This window comes from Xyrauchen texanus, chromosome 21, assembly GCF_025860055.1.
Source record: "Xyrauchen texanus isolate HMW12.3.18 chromosome 21, RBS_HiC_50CHRs, whole genome shotgun sequence".
Taxonomy (NCBI): domain Eukaryota; kingdom Metazoa; phylum Chordata; class Actinopteri; order Cypriniformes; family Catostomidae; genus Xyrauchen; species Xyrauchen texanus.
In genome coordinates, this window is record NC_068296.1 from 17,153,108 (window position 1) to 17,178,671 (window position 25,564).

The 25,564-nt window shown below is 37.3% G+C and overlaps 1 protein-coding gene across 1 annotated transcript in view; it reads right to left on the bottom strand.

The window, feature by feature from the left end:
* The window catches only part of LOC127661856 (tetraspanin-18-like), a 74,490-nt gene extending 57,677 nt beyond the window's left edge, over positions 1 to 16,813 (bottom strand). The window contains exon 1 of the mRNA XM_052152787.1: positions 16,427 to 16,813. The gene's annotated coding sequence lies outside the window, so the exon portion shown is untranslated. The remainder of the gene's footprint in view (positions 1 to 16,426) is intronic.
* Positions 16,814 to 25,564: the final 8,751 nt, after the last annotated feature.

The following is a 25,564-nucleotide window of genomic DNA, read 5'->3' on the forward strand; positions in this document are numbered from 1 at the left end:
TCTCTCTCTCTCTCGAAATGGCACCTCTGGCTCATCTCTATCCCCCTCCTGGCTGAACAGCCCTCCTCCTCATCACATTCCAGGCAACTCTTTTCCTTATGAAATGAAAGTGAATAAGACTGGGGTTGTCAAGTTCCCCAAAAAATGTTTTGCTTGTTATTCACTGAAAAACTTGACATTTTGCCATATCTCTCATTGGCGCAATCATGAGACTTCATGATTGTTCTTTTAAAACTGCACTATGTAACTTTTCGCCCTCTAGCGGTTAAAAAATAAAACTGCGTCTTGCGGAAGAACATTGTTTTGGTTGTTGTTCGAATCTGCTCCTCTGCGTGGATGAATGTGGTTTGAGGCATCGTTGTACACCGGTGTAACATGAATACAGGACATCATATCAGAGTGAATGGACAAATAAATAACGAAATATAAATAAATAAAGGAAATGATGGATATCTGAAAACATGTTTTCTGAGCAGGTAAGTGCCATATCTTATTGGAAACTTTGATGTTTTGAAATAAATTATGTTACAAAAGTTAGGCAACGTTTTATTAACATTAGACACAATGAGTGCTAGTCTGATAAGGTCAAACATTGTAAAGTTTTTATAACTGCAGGATATTCTGGCCAAATAGACCACGGTAGTAACTAATTTATAGATTGTCATTGTTACAAACCAGTGGTCATCATCATTTCAAGACTCACATGTCCTTGGCAAGCCTAGAGCTAAAGGATTTATTTATAAAATGATTGCTGTTATAAATAAAACACACACTTGTGCTAGCAAGTGAAAAGTTCTGCACCGATTACAGTATAATTATTGCATTTCACTACACACACATTTTGTTATATGTAAACTAGGGCTGTCGATTTAACGCGTGTGCGATACATTTTATTAAAAATAACGTGTTTAATCGCAATGACCCCGGATTGTAATAAGGAAGATTCCTGAGAAATGCAAGCTTGTAATACCACCTGTTTACTCAAGAGGGCAGTAATTGAAATTTCAGCTGTGTGGCAACGTGCAGTTTATACAGTGAAGAAAACAACTGTCCAGCAGACACACAACACAAACATGCGTTACGTTCTTAAGTTCAAAACATTTCAGACTAAGCGATCTGAAGATGTGTTCTAAGTATTAAACTATATTTAACCTAAAAATTGTATGTTTACGACGCAACACCTGAGACGCCACACAAGCATGTCTGACACAGGTGTAAATTGACCGGCTCTTAAACCATCCCTCATAATAAATCTCAAACTGATTGACAAATTCACTTGTGAAATGGATTGCTGTGAACTGTATGCCAATGATTGACTTATGATCAATAATATGGTAGTAAACAATACATTGTATTCTATAGCCGCTTTTGTATTGTCTTATTAATGATTAACTCTTCTGCTACAGGAATGTAATGCATTTTAATTATCTGAATATATATATATATATATATATATATATATATATATAATTTTTAATATTTAAAGATAACTATGTATAATGATTTCATCAATATATACTGAATTATTGTTATATGAGGGCTTTCTCAGCAAATATTTGTATATGCAATTAAATGCGATCAATCGTGATACATTTTTAATCGATAAATATAAACTATATCAATAAGAAAAAAGCCATCACTGGGTTGCTTTTAAATACTTTCAGATCCATACCGGCAGCTCTAAAATATTTAGAATACAATTTTTATTGATTTTTGTTGCACTCTCACATTAATAACATGTTGCTATTTTTTTAAAGTTGCAAAGTGTAGCTTTAAGCTGAATAGTTGCAATTAACTTTTGATCCAGTTCACAGAACTAGTGTGAATGATTTGTTCATGAATCAGGCATATCCAGTTGTCGAGTTCAACTCAATGATCCGCTTGCAACAGTTAATAAGCTCGCTGAATGGGAAGATTATCTGTAAATAACAATTTAAATATCTGTTAATTCCTTAAATGAAGCTAGTGTTTAACTTCATAAGATTTGGCCTTATGTACCGCTTTATGATACTTTTATGGTGTTTTTTTTTTTTTTTTGTCATATTGGAGCTTGACAGCCCCAATCCTCATTCACTTTTTTATTATATGAAAAAGAGTGGCTCATTTTCACCTTTAATGTTGAATGAGTAAATGATGACATTTTAATTGTGGGGTGAACTATCCCTTTAACACTCATTCACAAACAATCCTATTCTCTTTATCATCAAAAAAGTCAATTTATGTTAAAATAATCAGTAACATGCAAATTATGCTCACATAAAGCATTTACTACCTTTGAAGACTGTTCAGTCTTTTCCTCTGGTGGTTTCCATATACGAGCAGAGATTAGGAAAGGAAGAGATTAGACTTCATGGGCTATTTCATCCATTCTTCAACATAATCAGTGGGGAATGATATCAATGCCCTAAATATTTCCTCAGCAGCTTGAATGATGAAATGTGTAGTTTTCTCATTAATGACCACACAAAGTGACAATAGACACCCTGATCACATTATCTTGTGATTGAAGAGGACAGTTTTCTTCAGAGCAAAGCTGATCGCTGTCTTGACAGAATGATGACTGGGTTTTTCCTATTCGAACTTTAGTGACGCACCAAATTTGTTGAAAGCTACATGTGGCCTGGTTGAAAAATTTATAGCAGCACATAAAAAAATAATTAGAAGTAAAAAATAAAAAGTACAGAACATGTCAACTTAATCTTGTTAAATGCTGGGCCTATAGTGGCATCTGATGTGGCAGACTTGTAGGAGGAAGTTGTCAAATACATTATGAGGAGACTTGGGAAATGTTCTGTAGGATTGGTCATGTATTGTACCTTCTCACAGAAACAAATCTGCAACTTGACAACAAATATTTTTGTCAGTTCAATTGTGGTTTTGTCAGTTTAATTTTAAGTTTTAGTTTATAGGAGTATTGTGGTTTTTATGGAAGTGTTAATGCAATTGCACTAAATAAACTGTTTTCTGACAGCTCTTGTATTTTTCACTGAATTGCCAACAATTGTGTTTTAGTCCTTAAAGGGTACTTAAAATATACTCATTTACTTATCCTCATGTCATTTCAAAACTGTATGACTTTCTTTCTTCTATAGAATAAAAGAGCATAGATTTTGAAAAATGTTGATACTGCTCTTTTTTTCCATACACTGAACGTGAATGGTGACTGAGGTTGTCAGTTCCTAACATTCTGCCAAACACCTCCTTTTTATGTTTCACGAAAGCAAGAAAGTCATTCGCATTTGGAACAAAATGAGAATGAGTAAATTATGACAGAATTTACATTCTAGGGTAAACTATCCCTATAAATGCTTTTATACTAGACTTGTAATACCAGTGTTATTTATTTTTGATACACCAATTTAATGTATTGTGGAATTACAGACACATAGGCACAGAAATGCATTGATCCTAACGAGGAATGCATATTAATGTTGATAATGCATAATGCATATCTGCATACTGGTGCTTAGGGCTGCATGATTTGGACTAAAAGTCATAATGCGATTATTTTGAAATATATTGCGATTTACATTTGCATTACATTTATGCATTTGGCAGATGCTTTTATCCAAAGCGACTTACACAGCACTTATTACAGGGACAATCCCCCCGGAGCAACATGGAGTTAAGTGCCTTGATCAAGGACACAATGGTTGTGGCTGTGGGGGTCGAACCAGTGACCTTCTGATTAACAGTTATGTGCTTTAGCACACTATACCACCACTCAATTTAAACTGTGATTATGATCTGTAATGTTTTTCAAATGTTCAATTGCCAAAGGCTACTGGGTTTTACACACTTGAGTCCTCTTAAAAAGAACTAGGGATGCAATGATACTGATATCGGAATCGGGTCCGATACCACGCTCATGTACTTGTACAAAATGCTCTGATACCAAAAACGATACCATCTGATGTACAAATGTCATAACGTAAACATTCAGCACACAGATTAAAATCACTTCATGTCCTAGTGAGATTATTTAACACCAAAGCTGCAATTTAATGAGATAAATAGATCAATTGTACTTGCAGCATTTTAAAAGTGAGTGCCTGTGAATGTGTGCAGCCGGTGTTGTGTTGGCATAAAGACACAAACTGCTCATACATTTAGAGATCCCTGACTCATACACGGAAAACACTTTTATGAGCATCGCATGTTCCGTTTGTAACAGATGACAGCAGGCAGAGCTCTAACTCACTTTTTAGCAAGAGTCATATACTATTTATTTATTTGTATAGTTGCCTTTTGTGGTTTAATAATTACTGTTATTCTCGTAGTGACCGGCTTTTCCGGATTGGGAATCTGCCGTCATTATGTCAGAGCTACAAAATGTATATATATATATATTATTGTTATACTTTCATTTGATTAAAGTTTTAATTCATTTCTTTATTTAAAAAACAATTTTGATGATAAAATTTAAACAAACTGCTGATATTGAGTTCAGGAAAAAAACAGGTTTCGGACTCTGTATCGGCGAGTACTGAAAAAAGTAACAGTACTCGTACTCGTTCTAAAACAAATGGTATTGGAACATCCCTAAAAAGAACCAAACTGAGACTTTTTTTATTCACCCACAACCAAATAAATATATAATAAATAAAAAAAACCTGATGTCTTCTTCATATTCAAACTGTACTGTGTATCTGTTTTTGTCTATTTTGTGATAGGGTCTCAGGCCACTAATCATCATCTTTTCTTACTGTAAAAACCTCTACAGGTCCTACTGTTAATGCTGTTTGCTCAGCAATCATTTCATAAAGAAGTATGAATTATAACACATCTTGTATTCCACATTATTATGAAACCTGTGCCTGGCTGATACTGAGATGCTGCTACCACAGATGATAATAAAAACCGTTTTACGCAGGATGTGCCGGTTTAGTGTAAACAGAGCGCTTAGCGCGCACATTAGCAAACATAGGTTACTCTAAGAATGAGATGTAGTTGTGGAGCACAGAACCGCTCTGAGAACACTGCAATAATGTAGACATAATATAGACTGGACAGAGCAGTGTAAAAAAACTTTGAAGCGAGCAGACTATTTATTTATTGAATTAAATTGCAGTGCTTCACGATTTAATAATCGCACAAGGTCATATCGCGATTTCGATTTCATTTTGATTACTTGTACAGCCCTACTGGTGAACAAATCTTGGGAAAAACAACATATACCCTATTTATGTCTAAGTGGTTCAGTTGCGATTTGAGGTCTTGCACAACAATTTATATTTTAGTGCTCGTTTTTATGCATGTATAAACTACTGGGGCTGGGAACAGATAAAGATTTTCCCATTCAAAAGCTCTCGATTCGATTCGATATTGATTCATATGGGTATATTTCAGTTATAATGTCCCTTTTGCTTACATATGAAATACACTTGCTCCCAGCTAATGCTGTTTATTATTCAGGGCGCCTTCAAACTAGGTACATTTTATTAGTTTTTCATAATTTTGTCACATTAAAAAAATAAATAAATAAATACATGTATTCAATCAATAAATTATATTTCATATATAATATAATATATATTTCATTATATTTTTTATAGGGTACTTGATTTTTTTATTGTTACATGTTTATTGTTTAATTACTTAATTTGTACAATTTAGATTGATTTGTTGCAAACATGCTAAAACCGGTACTGCCTCTTTAAGAAAATTGTCATTTCTGTAAAGAGCGTGTGCCATGCATGATTAAAATCATGTTTATTTTTTGATGTTTTTTTATTAACAACTGACTGTAGAGAACAAAAAGGGATTTGAAAGAGTCATTATTCAGTGACAAATGGGTAGCGTGGATCTCGTCTTTGGACACACACACATTACACGGAACAACTTTAACCCTCAACATGCAGTGAAAGGATCGCGCTGCTGTATACTCCACCACTAAACTACACAAACTCTTGTGAGTGAAATGTAGCTAAAAAAAAAATTCTGCCAGTTTCCAAATATATACATTTTACATATATAGCACGAAATCTGGTTGGAAAGGCAAGTGATTTCCTCTCGTTGTGTAGAGGGTTGTGCATAGAGTAAAAGATCGATCTTGGGATTTAAGAACTGATATTGAGATGAATATCGCAATGCATAGGTAAATCTATATTTTTTCCCACCCCATAAACTACAGTACATTTATGGGGTGAAATGTATATATACTGTGTAGTGGCATTCATAAACTTTGGGTTTAGCAGACAGCAAATAAAATCCAAATTGTGCTCATTATAATCAAAAGAATCAAACAACATTACAGAAGCATTTGTGCCTGCAAGCTTCATTCAACATCAGGTCTAAAATTGGCATGTCATCAGGACAATGCTCCAAAAAGGGCAGCCCTTAAATTGTATCAGAGAGCATAGACTTTAAACACATGTTCAGTTTATCTTAATGAATACTGAGCTAATCGAGTGTGTGGGATACAAAGACTACACAACATTCGACTTGATCATCTCAAAACAAGCATAAAGAGAACAAACCAACAGGGAGCATCTGACAACACTGGGCACAGAAACAAAAAAAATCTACCAACTGTTTTCTACAAAGGAATGTCTGTCTGTAATGGCTTCTGAGTTTGAATACACAGAAGCATACCGCAGATCTGTTACCAAAACCAAAGAGCAAGAGAAGGGGGAAAGAATGTGGGGAATAAACTTCTACTGGTATGAGAGAGAGAGAGAGAGAGAGAGAGAGAGAGAGAGAGAAAAGAGAAGATTGGAGGAGAAGCAAACCAAATATGCCTGACTCAGGAGTAGTGAAGAGAGTTATAAGTGTGTCAAAAGCTGAAACGGAAAACAGGCATTTGCTGTTTAGTGAGAGCCCATACAGAGATAAATGACTGTGTTTGGGCAACACAAATCTCTCTGTCTCTCTCACACTCACACACAAACACACACACGCACACACACACACACACATTAACTAAAGACAGCAACTCAGTGGATTATTCTAATGAATGTAGCACTTTTACTTGACATCTCAGGATCCACAAGAACAATTGTGTGTGTCTGTATCATAAAATTGCCATGAATTTTCACTTAAGTAATTTAGTTAAAACCAAGGCCATAAAGCTAAAGTGTGTAAACTACAGAGACTATAAATTACCTATTTGTAGGTTAATTATCCAGAAAAGTGTAAATGCTGTGGCTATGTGCTACTCTTTCAAAACACTGCTTTGCTTGAGCGTGCATCCCAACCAGCCTGAAAAAGCAACACTGGCTCAATCAAAGGTGTGAGTTTGGGGTGGGACTATTTGTTTGTCCAACAGAGAGTATTCAGGAAACCCGTTTGGCAACAAGTTATTTTAAAGATTTCATTTGGATCCTGTTTCCACCTGGTATTAAGATGTGTTTCAGGTTATCTGATCACATGTGGAAACCCTAAATAGAGGTATAAATGGGTTCTAAAAAATTTTTGTGATTGGATCACAAAAACCATATACGAATGTGGTCAAAAATGCATTTGACTGCATCTCATTTGAGGTGTAAACGCAAATCCATCCTGTATGCATCCTGGCAGCAGTAAAGCACCACCCCTCTACAGTCAATCTACTGCTGCGCTAAAAAAAGGTTTAAACTTTGCTGGTTACGAGCAGCTTTAAAAGGAAATAACCGTCCGAACTGAAAATTTAAAAAAGCGAATACATACACAATCACAAGAGCTTTACAGAAGTGTGTCTGATATCAACACAGAAAAGAAGCACAAACAAACACTTAAAGCTCCTTTATTGCAGGTGTGATAAGGAGGAGGGCATGGCTGGGCTGTAAGGACGCACGCCCAGTGCTGAATCATCCTAATTAGCCGAGAGGGGGATAAGGACGAGTCGGTGTCGCCAACTGAGGAGAGAGAGACACATGTGTCTGTGTGTGTGTGTGTACGGAGGGCAGAGGAGCGACGCTCACAACAACGAGCAGAGCGCCGGGTGGCTAAAGCACAGCAAGTTCGCACAGTAGGGAGCACAGGTGGTGCATCAGCCAGTCATCTCAGTCAGTCAACCTGTGTCACCTGTTGGATCTGTCCCGTGACCTCCTGCCAGCGGGCGTTCGACACTTCACGTGGCGTAAATGTGCACATAGCCTGAGACAAGCGTCGCCATGACATCACCACCACTTAGTGGTGAATGGCGGTTGTTGTTGTTGTCTATGTTTCGTTGTACTGTTTTAATTTGACTTTGAAAGTAAAGCTCTGTTGATTGTTCACGCCAGTTCCCGATTCCTCCTTAGTAGGGAAGGCAGAGTCTGCTACAGTGGTGACAAAACCTAGGAGAGGAGGAAGATGCGGCATCAGAAAAGCCCTCGCCACTGGGGTAGGGTCGTGACGCCGAGGAGGTATGATACGGTGGTACAGGAGCGCTTTGCCCGAAGGCGGAGGAGCCCGCTGCTGTCTGCCAGGAGATGAAGGAGCCATCCACTAAGGGGCGGGGAGCTGCTGCCAAGCCCCAGGGGCGGGGGAGCTTGCTGCCGTCCACCAGGAAGTGGAGGAGGTGGAGCATCTGTGAGAAAGAGCGTGCCATTTTTTTTTTAGCTTTCCTTGTCTTTTCTGACTTTGTTGCTTTATTGTCATGCAGTAACACACTGACATAGGGATTGATGTATGCTGTCATGAAACAGAGACCCTCTGAACACAAGTGGTCACAGGTGATGCATTTATTTGGCCAGGTGTAAACAGCGATGTGTCTCACCTGACCACATGTGACCGGATCACCCGAAATGCATCGAAATACCAGGAGGAAACAGGGTCTTGGTGCGGCTAGTGTCACAGAAATGTTGGCTTCAACACAGTAGTCTGACTGAATAACCATTATGCATTAACATGAATTAACCAAGATGTGAGTTTAAAGAAAAGGATAATCTGAATAAAAGGACATATTGCGCTTGAATAATGATGTGGACACATCATAGATCCTCAAGTCCAATATCAAGCCCACCACCAACTTTCATTAATTTTAGAGACTCTACAAATGAAAGTAAGCCACTTTAATCACTAAATTAAACAAGTAGCTCAAGGAGAACTTAATTTCAATGTTTCCTTTTCCTATTATTATATTACTGCTGTCAGTAACTGAAATGCATTAAACTGTGGTGACAGCACATCTAGATAATATAGTTGCCTGACCAGTGCAATTTCTTAGACATGCAAGAAAAATGGACACACCAGCAACATAGGCTTTTTTCCAAATAAATCCTATATTTCCAATAAGTGCAGTGTGGGCAAATCAAAAGAGAATTAATTTTAACATCTAAACCAGCATTTCTCAGTGTGGTTATTTCAGATTAACATGTCAAATGACTGTGAGAGTCTTGGCTATCTGTAGGACACAGCTTATTATATGCATACTTTCATCTCATTATATACTTGGCACACTAATATTGAAGGAAATTGCCGGAATAATAGATAAGCATGAGTTTTTCTTATGCTTAACACAAACAAGCAGTCTGTGTCCTCTTGATAAAGAGCTCCTTTACCAGGGCCACTGGATATTCTTGTCTTGAATGAACTTTGGAGCTCTAAACTGCATCCTCTAAAATTTCTCAAAGTCATCTGAGACAAAAGCATGTGCACTCTTGCTTTTGTCTTGCCTGAACAAATGAAAAAACAAGAACAATAGAGATAAAATCACCACTGAAGTTCAACAGTTGCCAGGCATAAATATAGGTTCATTTCATCCAAAAATGAAAATTCTGTCATTATTTACTTACCCTCATGTCATGGGTTTCAAACCCTTATGATTTTCTTTTTTTTCCCCAAAGAACACACAAGGAGACATTTTCAAAGGAGAAATTAACCAGTCAACAATGGCTCAAATTTCATCTATCACATGACTTCAGAAAAACAATGCTGTTATGGTGCCTGAAGTAGGGCTGATTGATTTTTACGATTAATTCAAATATAAGTTTTGGCATGATTTTATTTTTTTAAATTGAGGAATCAGGTTTTGCATAAAAAGTTTAGTGAACGCTCTAGTTAGATACACTGTCAATCACCAAAGTCTGAATAAGGAAGAGAAAAAATACCCCTCCCGATCTGATCAGCAGCACATGTGTGCACGCTCCAAATGAACGTAACAGGTTAACAACATCATGTCTGATATAAAAAACAGTAAGATTGTACAATGTGATTTTAGCTCCACAATGGATGTATACACCAGCTTGCCATAACTTGTCATAAGAACATAACTTACCTCTGCGTTCTGTGCATATTTAATATAACCGCCAACTTTTCTATAAATACAAATAATAATGCGGTAGTTACATGAGTTACAGGTGCTTCATATCAAATCATATGGATAGGCTAAAGCCTATCTTTCTTTTTCCTTGATGATTCAGAGATCACTAATTAGTGCTTTGATCTGTGATGAGTTTCCAGAGTACTGCATCTATAGCCAAGATTTGGCAAGCGATCATATTGACAAACTCTGCGAGTTGAATTGTAATGATAAATTATTTCATATTGCTGCTTTGCTCAGCGTGTAACTCTAGAGTGCACCATGTGCCCTGGACTCAACAGGTTTATGATTATAAATACAAATTGTATAATATACAATGAGTACTTCTTAGATAAACTTGAACATTTCTAGATAATGATTTCTAGATAATTATACATTTCTAGATAGACTTGGTTTAGATAAAAATGAATACCTACATTAGCTAAGAAGTATTTTGCAGTTTTCTTTATACTATTATTTATCAACATCTGGGTTTATTAGATTGCAAATTAATTTTACATTTATGTTGAGAATATCCTGTGTGGTGTAGTTTGTTTGATTTTTGTGCATTGTTCTTACAAACCTATTATGAATAGTACTTTGATTTCTCTAACCAGGTTGTTATGCTTTCTAATAGGGATGCTCTGATCAATTGGCCACCGATCAGTATCGGCCGATATTCCCGTCCAATGACTTGATCGTTGATCGGTAATTTGGCCGAACACATAAACCGATTGCTCGTGTTGTAAAAGATGCATGGCTACTTTAAGATGTCAGCAGCACTGTCATGACACTTTAGACGGAGTGTGGGGAATACTGGCATAGTGTCATAAGACGACAAACTTGATTCAGCAGTTAAGAACGATACAGTGGGAGAGGTATGGCGAATATTAAAAGATTGTGTACTGTATTTTAATGTGGTGTTTCACATGCAACAAGGAAAAGGGCAGAAAACAGTTTGAGCAGTGAAACGGTCCTTATTATCCTTCATGGTGGCAGCTTCTCAGTCTCCGCCGGCATAGGCATAGGTAATGACACAAGTTACAAGATGTGGTGTAATTCAGACATCTTTATTAAATATCTCCTGATTAAATGGCTGTGGCAGGGCGGAGGGTGGGGCCGGGTCGTGATCATACACACCCGGTCCCGTATTAGGCTAATCAAGCCTCCGAGGTATAAAGGTCGACTGCAGAGTATCGTGTGGGAGAGAGAGAGATCGTTTACGGACATGTCCGTCATGGGTGTTTTTGTGTCTTCTTTTAAGTTTACTATTAAACTATTATTTATATTGAAAAGCCGGTTCTCGCCTCCTCCTTTCCATTGATCCCTTTACAATGGCATTAACAATAGCAGCACCCGTAGAGTCCAGAAACATGCTCTCTTTCTTCCCTCGTTAAAGTTCAAGCAGCAACAAGTTAAAAATTTGCTATTAATCATCCAACTAAATGAAAAGGCTGGAATTTATAAATATAATAATTCTTTATAAAATATTAAGATGCCAAAATATGTATTACATATAATAAAATAAGGTATAATAATAATTATATTAAATAATGACAATGAATCAATAACCAAAAATGTCACATTGGGTTTAATTGCACCTATGAGTTATCAGTTTGTCTTCATTTTTACACTTGTCTTTATATAGAGAATATTTTGTTAGCCTATACTTGTTTTAAAGTCTTATTAAAAAAAAATCTTTATAATAAGCTAACTTTTTTTCAGCAATAACTAGGCAAAGTGATATTACTGGAAAGAGGAAATTTCAATTAATAGTGACAGTGTGCAGAAAGCTTACATATAGTCAGTTATGACAGTAAAAGGCAAAATGATCGGGATCGGTATCGGCCGATCAGGTGACAAGAAGATCGGTGATCGGTATCGGCTTCAAAAATCCTGATCGGAGCATCCCTACTTTCTAATAAAGAACATGTTATTTGAATTATGCTGGGGTTACTTTTTATTTGAGTAAATTTAAAAGCCTCTACATTTTTTTAAAGGATCTATGACCAAAGAATACGTATTCTTCATGGTAATTAATCCTTAGCAAATTTCATAAGTCTCGGAGGCAACGACGCCCCAAACCCATTACTGGGTGAAGCGCCCCATGTCACACACATTAGATGAGAGTCTTCCAGCAAATAGGGGGAAAAAGCAATTTTCCCTTCAAGGCAATAGATAATCTATCTCATTCCAGATCCTCGGCACACCACAAACTGCCAGCTCCTGTAGCTCTGATGCCTGAAACTTGGAAGAAAGTGATGACTTGACCTCTTTTTCTCCTAGGGACCTCGCTCTGCTGTCAATAAGGGCATTTCACTGGAGGCTTGATAAGAGCTCAGGTTGGAATGAATCACCTGCTCCGATTAGGGATGTGGGAACTGCGGTGAAGACCAAACCAGCCCTGATGACCAGCTCATTTGCCGGCATGTCAACTGATATTAATATTACAGCCTGGAGACAGGCCTCTTGCTCTCCATGGGGACTTCCCACTATGAAGATCCATAGATTAATTTCCAGTAGCTCAATGCTTCCAGCAGACTGAATGATTCTGTGCATGTTCAAGCAAGACAATATACACTCCCTCATCCAACTCTGCATCAGTCTGAGAAATTAGTGCACATGTCAACCACTTCAGTTCCAAGAAGGTCAGTTTGGTGCACTTCATTTTCAAGTCTGTAAAATGAATTTTGTACTATTGCAATGGAAAATGGGCAAAATTAATAACTGTGACCATATATCCAACAATAAATAATGGCTTCAGAAAAAAAGACAACAGTCCCTCACAACAGATTTCATTATCGATAGACTGAATGTCCATGACAATTTAACAAAGACCTTGATTATGGTAGACTATCACAAACCTCTGAAGCCCGCATATTCACAATCAAAGTTTTTTTCATGAATAACTCACAATAGCTTCAAGGAGCGCAAAGTTTAATGCTCCAGCTTCACCTTTGAGCCAGTGTTGTATTGTGTGAGTGAAGTCTTTGAGTGGTTCTGACATCAGCATTTAGCGAAACTACACTGACACCAGAGACTGGCATTAATGGATCCCTCAGAGCCAATATCTTCTCGCACAAGTGCCTGACTAATTGAAAACTGGTCTGAGTCTGCTTTGTGGAACAAGTGCAGCAAATCTTATGTCAGACTACAAAAATACAGTCCAGAAATAGGGACAATTTCAGCAAAACCCTAATGGATACAGTTACAGTGCACATTGAATTTAGAAAGTTTGTATTTAAGCTTTTAAAAACCTTTAATAAACACTTGTGCATTTAAACCAGGGCATAGTTTAAAGCAATATTCTGCTTTTTAAAGAGTTATCATTAATTGTTAAGTTTCAGGATTCAAAAAGGTTTTTTATGACACCTGATAATTTCACTACATTGCATAGCCTGTTAAAGTACATCACCATCTTTGATGTCATTTGACAGACTGTGCAGTCATACCTGAAAAATATTTGTTTTATGTAGCCTGAAAAACAATATTCTGAAGGCATAGTAAGTAACAATTCATATCACTGGCTAAGTGCATTTAAAGATTACAAGCATTCAGTTATGCCAAAATGTACAGGATACATTAGCCAAACCCGGGAGTGTTTCTGTTGCTTCTGGAATTTGACCAAAGATAATAATCATATATGGTCTTAGTTTTCAGGAAAATCCCTGTAATTCATGTCAAAAGGTGCAGCACGCCTGGAGAATTTCACTCTTTGAAAACAGAGACCAAACATCACCAAAATATGTGAGTTGCTGTGACGACCCTAAGTGCATCCCAAACTGCACCCTTATGCACTATACTATCCCATTGTGTAGTGTAAGTAGTCAAGTAGTATGTTAACACTGAAAATGCAACAAAAATAAGTTTATTTTTAAGTGCAATTAGGGCTGGGTGATATGGCCAAATATATATATATATATATATATATTTATACAAATTTATTTTCAGCCTATTGACGATATTCAATATAAAAATATTGTTTTTCTTGAATCAGAGGAAGCATCATTTCATCCAAACAACTAATGTAACCAAGTAGATTAAATCTATTTAAGGCATTGAATAGAAATCTATTTAAAATAATAAAGGAATGTTTCCTTACAGTTTTTCACATAACACATAACAAGGGAGAATGAGATGTGATCATTTTCATTGATATTTACATTTATATTTTATATACAATGATATATAGTAGCTTAATAAAAATAATTTTTGAGCAGTTTTTTTGTGAATGAACAAGATGGAGCTTTTATTTTGACATGTAAAGGTTTAGTGTGTACTTTTATATCATTCATATTCGATATATCACCCAGCCCTATGTGGAACATTGTATACATAATGCACTCAGCCCTCGTAGCTTGTCGTATGTAGCGGAAGGGCAGAGTTACGTTGTTACAATGGAGAATGCGGCAACTAGCGGAACTTCACGTCACAAATGTGAGTTGAATGTTTTACCATCACCCACACTGGGTAAATATGTTCATTATTTTAGATATAAGGGTTAAACTGAGTGGTAACACATCATGTGCATTTGAAACATCACTTGAATCCGCTGTTAAACGGTGAATTCTTCAGTGTTGTAATGAAATGTTAAGTGTTTCATTTGGGATGATACTACAATTTGAAAATGTACACACTCAAGGGCGGGGTGGGGGGTGGGGGGTTGTACTTGCTAGTCTTGATTATATACCACCCCACCCAGAATAAATGCCCCTGTATACACTACACAGTTAAGTGCACAGTGTATTCTGTAAGTGCATAGTGTGTCATTTGGGACACAGCTCCTGTGTTTTAGTGGTGCTCTCTGTGCCTTCTAGATTGAATGGCCTATGCCCAAATTGTCTCTCATTGCACACACCTGTAATGGGAACTTCTGGCTCTTTAAAAAGGAGTCAAGAGACTGGTCCAGAGGGATTGTGTGTGTGTGTGTGGGCAGGTTTGGGTGGTTTACGAGGACATTTTTTAGATTACAAACTGGTAATTACTAGGGTATTATGCTATAAATGTGGTTTATGAGGCCATTTCTAGTGTCCCCTTAATTCAAATCCCTTAAAAGTATGCTAAATTATGTACTTTTGAAAATTTAAAAATAAAGAAAGTATTTTGTGAGGGTTAGGATTAGGGGTAGGGTTAAGGTTAGGGCATAGACTCTATAGTTCGTACAGTAAAAATCATTATGGCTATGGGAAGTCCTCATAAGGATGGCTGCATCAACGTGTTTGTGTGAGTGTGTGTGAGTGTGTGTGTGTGTGTGTGTGTGTGTGTGTGTGTGTGTGTGTGTGTGTGTGTGTTTAATATTTTTTCTTGGATGGTTTTCTTTTATGCATTCACAACACCTCAGCACATTACAGTTTCATCCATATTAATATTGATTGTACAAAAAATAAACATGACTTTCTTTTGTTTGAACCCTTTAATACGCAAAATTGTCCATTGTGCCATGGTTGGTAGAGATGGATGGATGGATGGAAGTGACGCCCCAAGTGAGACAATGGGTGTCTGATTGATTTAAACTGGCACTGAACTTATACCCCACGGCAGGGTGCCTCAATCGGACACCTCCATCTGCTGACCCTGCGTGACTGGGGAGCTATAACTACAGCTATGACGGGAAGTCCTGGACAACACACGCTGCCTGCTGTCACACCCCGTGGGAAAACCGCCAGCTTGATGCCTCCTCATCCCTCCCAGACTTACTTTCCCTGAGCTTTACTGAACTAATTCGATTTATAAGAAACCGACTCGCCGTGATAGCCGTCGCCATCAGTTACACAAAATCCGCGAGCCAGTAGCTTGAGGAAAATATATATGAAATCTATGTTGAGGGATGTGATATAGGATTAGGCGATAACTATAATAAGCATTTTAGTGTAATGCCTTTTAGTTATCTGCCTACAAGTCTCGCAAACTAATTACACTTAAATAAAATGTCAATCGCCTAAAAGATAACGCGCGTGAACGCTCATTTCACCCGTCAGAGTGAGGCAACACTTTGATTTAACCATCATACACTACTGTCAAAATAATAAACACGTCGAGTGTTGGTCTGTTTTGTTCAGCTACAATATAACAACAGAAGGGCCAATTTCAGTATAAAACACCACAAACCACAAAATATAATCCACAAAATAGAGCTTCGGTGTATCCTACAGACTGACCACCCGTCATAACTTTGCATTCAAGTAAACAATAACAGGAGTTAAGTTTACCAAAAATTCTCACCTCGAAACCCCACAAAGCACGCGTAGTCCTTCGTTGTCCAGTGCTCCACAAAGATGCAACGAGGTAGAGTATGATGGTTGTAAGACTGGCGTGAATGAATGTAGATTGAAAAACAGGCGGACCTGTAGATCTTCGAATCCAGAGCTTCAAGCGTCAGCTAAAACATAACAGAGACCCCAAACTACTGCCCTAATCTCTCCGTTCCTTCTCGCCGCTTTTAGCGCAGACCTCAGTGTGGTGGAGGAAGAGACGCCTCTAATACAACTTCGGGTTACTTTTGTATTTACTATTCTCGCGCTCTACAGCTGATAAGCAATTGAAATGGTATTCGAAGTGATATTTTAGCGTGTCGGTACATTCAGAAATTCCTCACTGACTCCTCCTATAACACGAATTTAGCGATTTGGTTTTAACTCGAGGGCGGAGATTTAATGGTCAAATTGTTTTCACTCACATACCCCCCCCCAACACCACCACAGATGGTGAGTCTGATATGAAAAGTATCGCAATGCCTTTGTCTACATATCCCCTCAGAGGTCGTGACACTGACATTCCCTGTGGCATACATGATATTTACATCCAGAGTACAACCTATAACGTAACCCTCTATTCAGAACACATGCATTACTAAAGCAATTGTTCTTGTTTTGTGAGAACTTAGAGGGAATCCTCAATGGAATATACATTTGAGTATGCTTTCAACACTGCAACACTGACTTGGTGCACATTGCTTCACAATGTGTTGTCTTATTAAAGGGGACATATTATGCAAAATCTTTTAATTTTTTTTTTACATATTTATGTGTCCCCAGTGTGTGTAGACAACCACAAAATATGGTAAAAGACCATCCCCTTGTTTCTTTCCTTTCCCTATCAATAAAAACAGCCATTCAGGTTTGCAGCCCCTTATGACGTTAAAAGGGGAAAGGTAAAAGAGATACGCCTGAGTAGCTTAGATCCACCCTCATTAAAACCTGAGAACCAGCGCACAGTCCGCCATATTTATCTCCTCGCTAGAGCCGCTTGTGCTAACTTGAGAATGCCCCAGCTACAAGGTAAACAGGCCAAATGTTCTGTTGTTGTCTGCAAGAGCGAACACAAGAGTCTTCATGTACTCCCGGCATCTGAGCCACTGAAGACCCAGTGGATTCGTTTTATTTTTGATGGCAATGTGCCCACAACAATAGGAAAATCCCTATGTGTTTGTGCAAACCATTTTATGTTGGACTGCTTCATCAACGAGGGTCAACACAAGGCTGGATATGCTTCCAAGCTAAAGAACAAATATGGATCGCTACCAACTCTCCATGACCCAACTTCTGATTTGCAAGTTTTAAGTTTCGCACTTTATGTTTGCAATTTGGTTTTCTGAATTTGCTTGTTTGCACGTTGCATGTAAAACACTTGTTATGAAAACATTTTGCTTTGTGTAACGTAACAACTCTGTAGGCACAGTTTCACAGTTTCCACATGAGCACCTGTACCACAAATGAAAAATTAGCCTTATACTAAATGTATCATGCCACTATATTGCGCTAAGCAAACGTCATTTCAGTACTTCGTGTGTGTTGCTTATTGAAGTAGTGCTGTTTCCTACAATGGAAAGTGGAGAAAGCTAAAGTTGGCATTAGACACCGAACAACACATCATCCAACATAGCAAAACAGCTGAAATAACCCTACAAAAGTTACACAAATTCGTCAAACATGGACGGCTGAACTCCGGTGTTTTCAGTAGCAGCCATATTGGTTCTCAGGGCCGCCAAATTGATGCTCTACGCATAGATCCAGGGGGGTCTGTGTTCCACAACTGCTTTCGTGTCCTTTAATAACATATACCGTGCGAGTAATGACAGCCGGTGGACTTTGTGGTGCCCACCTAGGGAAAGATGGTGAGTTGAGGGAGGGAGTTGGTGCCCTACGCAAACTGCGTAGTATGCGTGTAGGGAACGGCGGTACAGTTGGGTCTCCTACATTGTTGTCAACGGGTTTCCATGGCACCAGCAGGAAAGGCACAGTCCACTTCCAGAAAGGGGTGTGGTGAGCAGCAGCTCCTTTGTATTTAAAGCTATAGACACTAAAATAGATCTTTTGAAACAGGGCTACAAAAGTGGGTATAAATGTATGGTAGAAAACCCGATCTGTGAGGTATTTTGAGCTGAAACTTGACAGACACATTCTGGGGACACCTGAGACTTATATTACATAGTGTAAAAAGGGGCATATGTCCCCTTTAAAGTCTGTGTTGTTTTCCTATATTGGTCCTCCTGACTGTGGCATGTGACAGTACTCTGAGACAACTTGTCTGTTTGTGTAAGTGCATATGTTGTCTTGGAATGGCAGCTCTTGGAATGTTATTGGAATGGCTGCTCTCTAGTCTGGGTGTCCTGATTTGATCAGGAGGGGGTCGAGGATGGCTGTTGGGGGTTGGTGGTTAGGGTACTTTAGGGTTGTTTGTGCTTTCTTAAAGACACAACATGCCAACACACACCAGTCCCTAGGGATAGTCCACACAAAAATGAAAATTCTCTCATTATTTACTCACCCTCATGCCATCCCAGATGTATATAACTTTCTTATTTTTCTGCTGAACACAAATGAAGATTTTCATTGCAAGTGAATGGTGGCCAGATATTTGAAGCTCCAAAAATCACATACAGGCAGCATAAAAGTAATTCAGATGACATGGTTAAATCTGTGCCTTCAGAAATGATACAATCACTTTTGGTGAGAAACAGATCAAAATTTAAATCCTTTTTTTTTTTTTTACAATAAATCTCCACTTTCACTTTCAGAATGTGAAAGTACTAGGGGCTGTCAAACTCCAAAAATGGAAAATATTTGTAAAGCAATAGTCCATATGACTTGTGCGAACATGTTCCAATTAATCTGAAGTGATACAATAGCTTCGTATGAGGAACAAAACAAAATGTATGTCATTATTCACTGATAATCTTGCCCTCCTGTTAGCCCACACAGAATTTAAAATCGTGCATTCTGTTCCATTGCACACATGAGAACCAATGCCATTTTGCCGTCAATGGTGCTGACATGCCATTTTTTAATATGGAAGTGGGCCCTGATTAGATCTGAGATTTGATTTAGGTGAAGATTTTCAGTGAATAACAATATTGGTCAGTTCTCACAGTATCACATGCCTTCAGAAGACTTAGAATATAGAGCACAAGTTGTACAGACTAAGCTTACAGTGATTTTCTGGTGTTTTTTGTTATTGTTTGGCGAGAATTGCGTAACATTTATTTATTTTAAACAAGGAAAAAGCCTCACTGAGATTAAAACTCACCGAGATAGACAGCCAAGTAAGGAAGAACAAATAGTTACAAATATCATAGTTAAAAAAACATCAACAAGGTGTTTCCATCCGCAAAACTGCTGCTCACTGGATGATTTTAAAATTTTTTGGGCACCATTCTGAGTAAACTCTAGAACCAGCTGTGCGTGAAAATCTCAGGAGATCAGCAGTTACAGAAATACTCAAACCAGCCCGTCTGGCACCAACAATCATGCCATGGTCAAAATCACTGATATCACATTTTTCCCCATTCTGATGGTTGATGTGAACAGTAACTGAAGCTCCTGACCTGTATATGCATGATTTTATGCATTGCACTGTTGCCAGATGTTTGGAGGATTAGATTATCGCATGAATGAGTAGGTGTACAGGTGTTCCTAATTAAGTGCACAGGGAGTATATATAATGGCAATAGCACACTTGCTATTGTGCTGTTGTTCTGTATATCAGTGTGGCTATAATTACCTGTGGCCCTGAAACATAGCCATGCTGATACACAGAAAACAGGATTCTTGCTTGTGCAATATTGTGTAAATATTCTCATTAGATGTTACTTGAAAACAATTATTGTGATTCAACATAAACTTTAACCCATGCAGTGCATCCACCAACACTCTCAAAAACCAAATTCTACACTCTCTTTAACAGGAGAGCTGGCTTTGCTCATCTGATTGAGATGGATGTGCTCACTGGTGATGATTGCTGTTTGTAGAGCACTACAAATAACAACTCTTCTTTTCAAACTGAGTACTTATGTATACATGTTACTTAGCAACCATCATGTTCAGGGCTGCTATTTAAAAAATAAAGTTGGTTCAAACACATGGTTTTGATTGCATATACTGCTCCTTACTTTACTATAGTATTCTATACAACCTTTAATCTGTATTATATTGTGCTTTTGACCTGTGATTCATAAACCTTTTGCACTGATGGATAATCCAGATTGATCTGATGATATGATGGCTTCTAACATGTCTCTTGCTATTAAATTTTCTCTGCTGTCACTGTCTACCAAGCCCACCATTAGGGTGAGTAATGGCAATTTGAGACAAACTGGGATTGAATGAGCCAAGCTGCATATCAGTTGGATGCAGACTGGAGCCTGTGGACACACATTAATTGACTGCATTGGGATCTAAGTGGGCTCATGGGAATAGATAGCAAGATAGCAAAATGACAAAAGACTTTAGCATACTTTTTGACAACTGCTGTCACTACTACTCCCCCCCCCCAATTATTTGGATTCAGACCAATCTGTAAATTAATCATTTAGGCCAATTTATGAACCAGTTCGACCAATTCAATTAACTAAAAAATGAATCACTATGGCTTGTAAGTGTTACTGTACACTCTACACAAAGTTACACTCTACACAAGAGCAGTATGTACCCAATTAATTATTCAGAGCAGAGCATAACTAGAAAATTGCAAATTCAAATTATAAATTTCCAGAACATGAGATTTTACTAATTTCTCTGACTTTTTCCAGGCCTGAACACCACAATGAAAATGACTGTGGGAACCCTGAAAGATAGATCAGTAGCTCAGACTGCAGGAAAAGTTAGTTGTAGGACAAATTCTGATTCAAAGCACTGACAATAGTCTGTAGTGACCTTAAAAGAACTTTTAAAACCTCCTCCATCGCCAACATTTTGCAGACAGTTGTAAATATACCCACTTTCATATTGGCGATCGACATGCATTACAGTAGCTGGGAGCAGACAATGATGACAGTTCCAGAGAAATTATGACCGTAGGACAATGAAGGATGGGGAAATCTAAAAAGAAAAGCAGAATAAAGCATTCCCATTTAACAATGTTACCATCCCTCCCCCTTCCCTTTGGATGTCTACATTGTGCTTCACCCTCTGTGACAGGCCAAGCGTGGCAGAAAGCCTCTTCCTCCTCCAGTGTTCCCTGCACAAGGGCTGCCTGGATGGTGATGGGAGAAAAGTAGGGCACGGGAACCATGGCTCGTCCCTTCCTTCTTAAGGGCACGTGCACTGAATCACTGCAAGGCAACTATCAATTATTTCTGTCAGACTGAATTATTTTTTCCTGCTTCATCTTTATGCTTGCACTGCATTTCTATTTTTAATCAATTCGTCATAGATTTCAAGTTCAGTTATATTAACTTTCCAGACATTCATGTGTGGTTTATTGCAGTGTTGCCAGATATAATGAGAGTATGTGCATTTGGTCCAGTAACTCTGATTTACACCCTGTAGACCTCATTTAGGGTTTCTCGAGATAAAAAGAGCACCAGTTATTTTCTGACTTGGAGTTTAGAGTTTTAGATTTATCTTTATGTTTTTATGGGGTTCGAAGATTGTGTTGCTTTTTATTTGTTAAACAAATGGTCCAACCAAAATGTAATTCCTGTCATTATTTACTCACTCTTATTTTGTTCCAAACAGTTAGGCTGCCTTCATGTGCTATCAGAATTATAAATACAAGTTTCCTTCTTGTAAACTGTGCATGAATGAAAATAAATATGCAAGAATGAACCAGACATCCTCCACGTTTCCTATTCTCTATGACAACTTGCCATACTCGTAATCATGACTTCAGAAGTGGGAAGTAGGATAATTCCAATGCCTTCCCGTGAGGGCAGCATTAATGGTGACCATGTCTGCTCAAGCTCCAGAAAGGACAAAAATCCCCATAAAAGTATCACAAATGTCATCCATGTGCCTTGTGTGCTATATTTCGAAAGTTCTAAAGCCAGCTCTCAAATTACAGTAAATATGATGTACCATTGACATTTGATGTCAATGTAGTTCAATCTGCATTATGGGTGCCATATATGATTTGAGATCTAGAGCTAAGTGAATTTATTGAACTTAAAGGAATATTCTGGGCTCAGTACAAGTTAAACTTAATCGACAGCATTTGTGACAATGTTGAATACCACAAAAAATACATTTTGACTTTCCACTTCTTATCTTTATAAAAAGCAATAATGTGGGTTCCAGTGAGGCACTTACAATGGAAGTGAATGGGGACAACCTGTAAACGTTAAAATACTCACTATTTCAAAAGTAAAGATACAAGACATAAACAATATGCTTGTTAACATAATTTTAGTGTGATAAAACCTTTTCTGTGTAATGTTATAGCAGATTTTACAAACACTGTTGCCATGACAATGTAATGTCAACAACCCCTAAAACCCTAAAATGACTGTTCAAATGTTGATTTAAAGAACTTAACAGCTCAAATAATATATGAGGTTAAACAGAAGAATGAATATAAAACTATAAGCTTCACATTTCTGCCTTTAAGTCCTCCAAAAATTGGCCCCATTTGGCCCAAGTTACAAGCCAAATTTATGTTTTGTGGTAATCAACATTATGCCACAAATGCTGTCGATTGAGTTTAACTTGTATTGAACCTGGAATATTGCTTTAAAGTTGTTTACAGCTCACATGCTTATACAGCACTATAAAGAAGACTGCTTTGTCTCAGCATTTGTACTGTAAAATGCAAAAACACCAGCATATCTTACACAAATGTATGTGCAATGTATGTTGAAGATGTTACCTTCCAATTCATGCCTTGATTTCAGCACTTCCTTAGCAACAACATCGCCGGTGGCTACTTCTGGAAGGGGTATGAGTGATTGGCTTCAGCTGTCAGTGGGGAAGCGATCTCTCTTTTCATTACTGCTACCTCTGCCAGCCATTTCAACTCTGCGCTTCTGAGCTCATCTGGGATGCAACACCTGTCTGCACCCTCAGTCAATCAAACACAAAAAAAAGATATGCTGCCATATATTACAGCTTCACCTCTGAGAAAATTCTTGAAGTTGAAGAGTGTCATTTTATCAATGTTAAAAGGATAGTTCACCCAAAAATGAAAACTCTCTCATCATTTACTCAAGATTTTCAGAAGATTATCTCAGCTTTGTTGGTCCTTACAATGCAAATAAATGGGTGTGGGGTTAGGGTTACATGTGACATCTGTTGTAGTTTATTAATGCTAAAGCTGAAAGTGAAAGTGGAGATTTATAGCAACAAAAAAAAAGACTTACATTTTTACATGTTTTTTGCCCACACCTATCATATTACATTTGAAGATATGGATTTAACCACTGGATTACTTTTATGCAGCTTTTATGTGCTTTTTGGACCTTCAGATTTTTGGCCACCATTCACTTGCATTGTAAGAACCAGCAGAGCTTAAATATTCTTCTAAAAATCTTTATTTGTGTTCTGCAGAAGAAAGAAAGAAAGAAAGAAAAGAAAGAAAGAAAGAAAGAAAGAAAGAAAGAAAGAAAGAAAGAATTTTAATTTTCCTTTATAGGAATAGTTCATCCAAAATTTTAAATTCTGTCATAATCAGGGTTGGGGAGTAACAGAATACATGTTATGGGATTACGTATTTAAATTACTAACTGTAATACTCACCTACAGTTACAATTTAAATAATTGGTAATTAGAATACAGTTACATTCAAAAAGTATTTTGATTACTGAAGAGATTCATTTGCATTTTATTGTCATTTGTTTCATTTAATATTTAGTCCTTTCAGATGGAAAACATTTATACATACTGTATAAATGATGTGATCCAAAGTGCATTTGAACAGTGGTGAAACATTTTCTTATAATGTGTTACATTCATACGAGCAGACAGAGAAGTAAGTTTGAAGTAAATTTGGAGCTGAAGTAATAGAAATAAACCTTGTGTAAATTGTCAGCTTTACACTAAGCTAAAATGCTATTTCTAGCCATTTTAGATGCATGTTACCAGGCATGATCGTATTTTTTTATCAAGAAAATTCATGCTGGATCATAATTATTTATTTTTCTAGTAAGACCTTTGATATTAGGGCAAAAATCGTATTCTTGATAATAATTTTTTTATTGCTTTCCTGTAACAATATCTAAAAATCCTTAAAACAAGATCAATTTGATTAATCTTGTTTTAGAAACAACACTGCACAAGATATTTAGGTTTTTCAGAGAATGTATTTTTAACATGTGTATTTTGTCTTACTGTACTGGCAGAGTTTTTATAGACAAAACAAGTGAAAATATCTACCAGTGCTGAAGAAGTAATCTAAAGTATTTAGTATATGTTACTGACCTTGAGTAATCTAACGGAATAAATTACAAATGACATTTTACAGCATGTATTCTGTAATCTATTGTGGAATACATTTAAAAAGTAACCCTCCCAACTCTGGTCATAATTTATGTTCCAAACTGACTTACGACTTTCTTACTTTTGCAGAACACAAGGAAAAATGTTAATGAATATCCCAGTACGTGTTTTCATACAATGGCAGTGGACAATGATTCACATAGAAGCTTTATAAAAAACAAACAAAAGTATCATAAACGTAGTCCATGCACTTCCTCTGTAATTTTCCAAGTCTTCTGAAGGCATACTGTACGTTTTATTGAGAAATAACTCAGAATTAAAGTAATTGTTTTAATGAAAGTTTGTGTGTGTGTGTGAGTAACAGCTTGACATTTGTTGCACGTTAATGAGCGCTAAGAGAGAATTTTGTTCACAGCAGCTTGAATTTGTGTTTAGTGCAAAAAACATCCACAGTTCTCACATGAACATGCATGCCACTAAACAAGGTCATGAATGTGTTCATGAATGCGCAACAGGAGTCAAGATTTTCACAAAAAGATACGTTCTTGCATACCAGCTTAATATACAGAGACAGGAATAAGTAAGGCTGGTTTTCCCAAAAAGAGTAAACACTTTTGCTTTCAAAACATTGCACATGAGTTTCAGGCTGAAATATATATTTGTCCAGCTAATGGAAGATGAGGAGTTTTAATGTTCAGGATATGCAGTTCTGTTT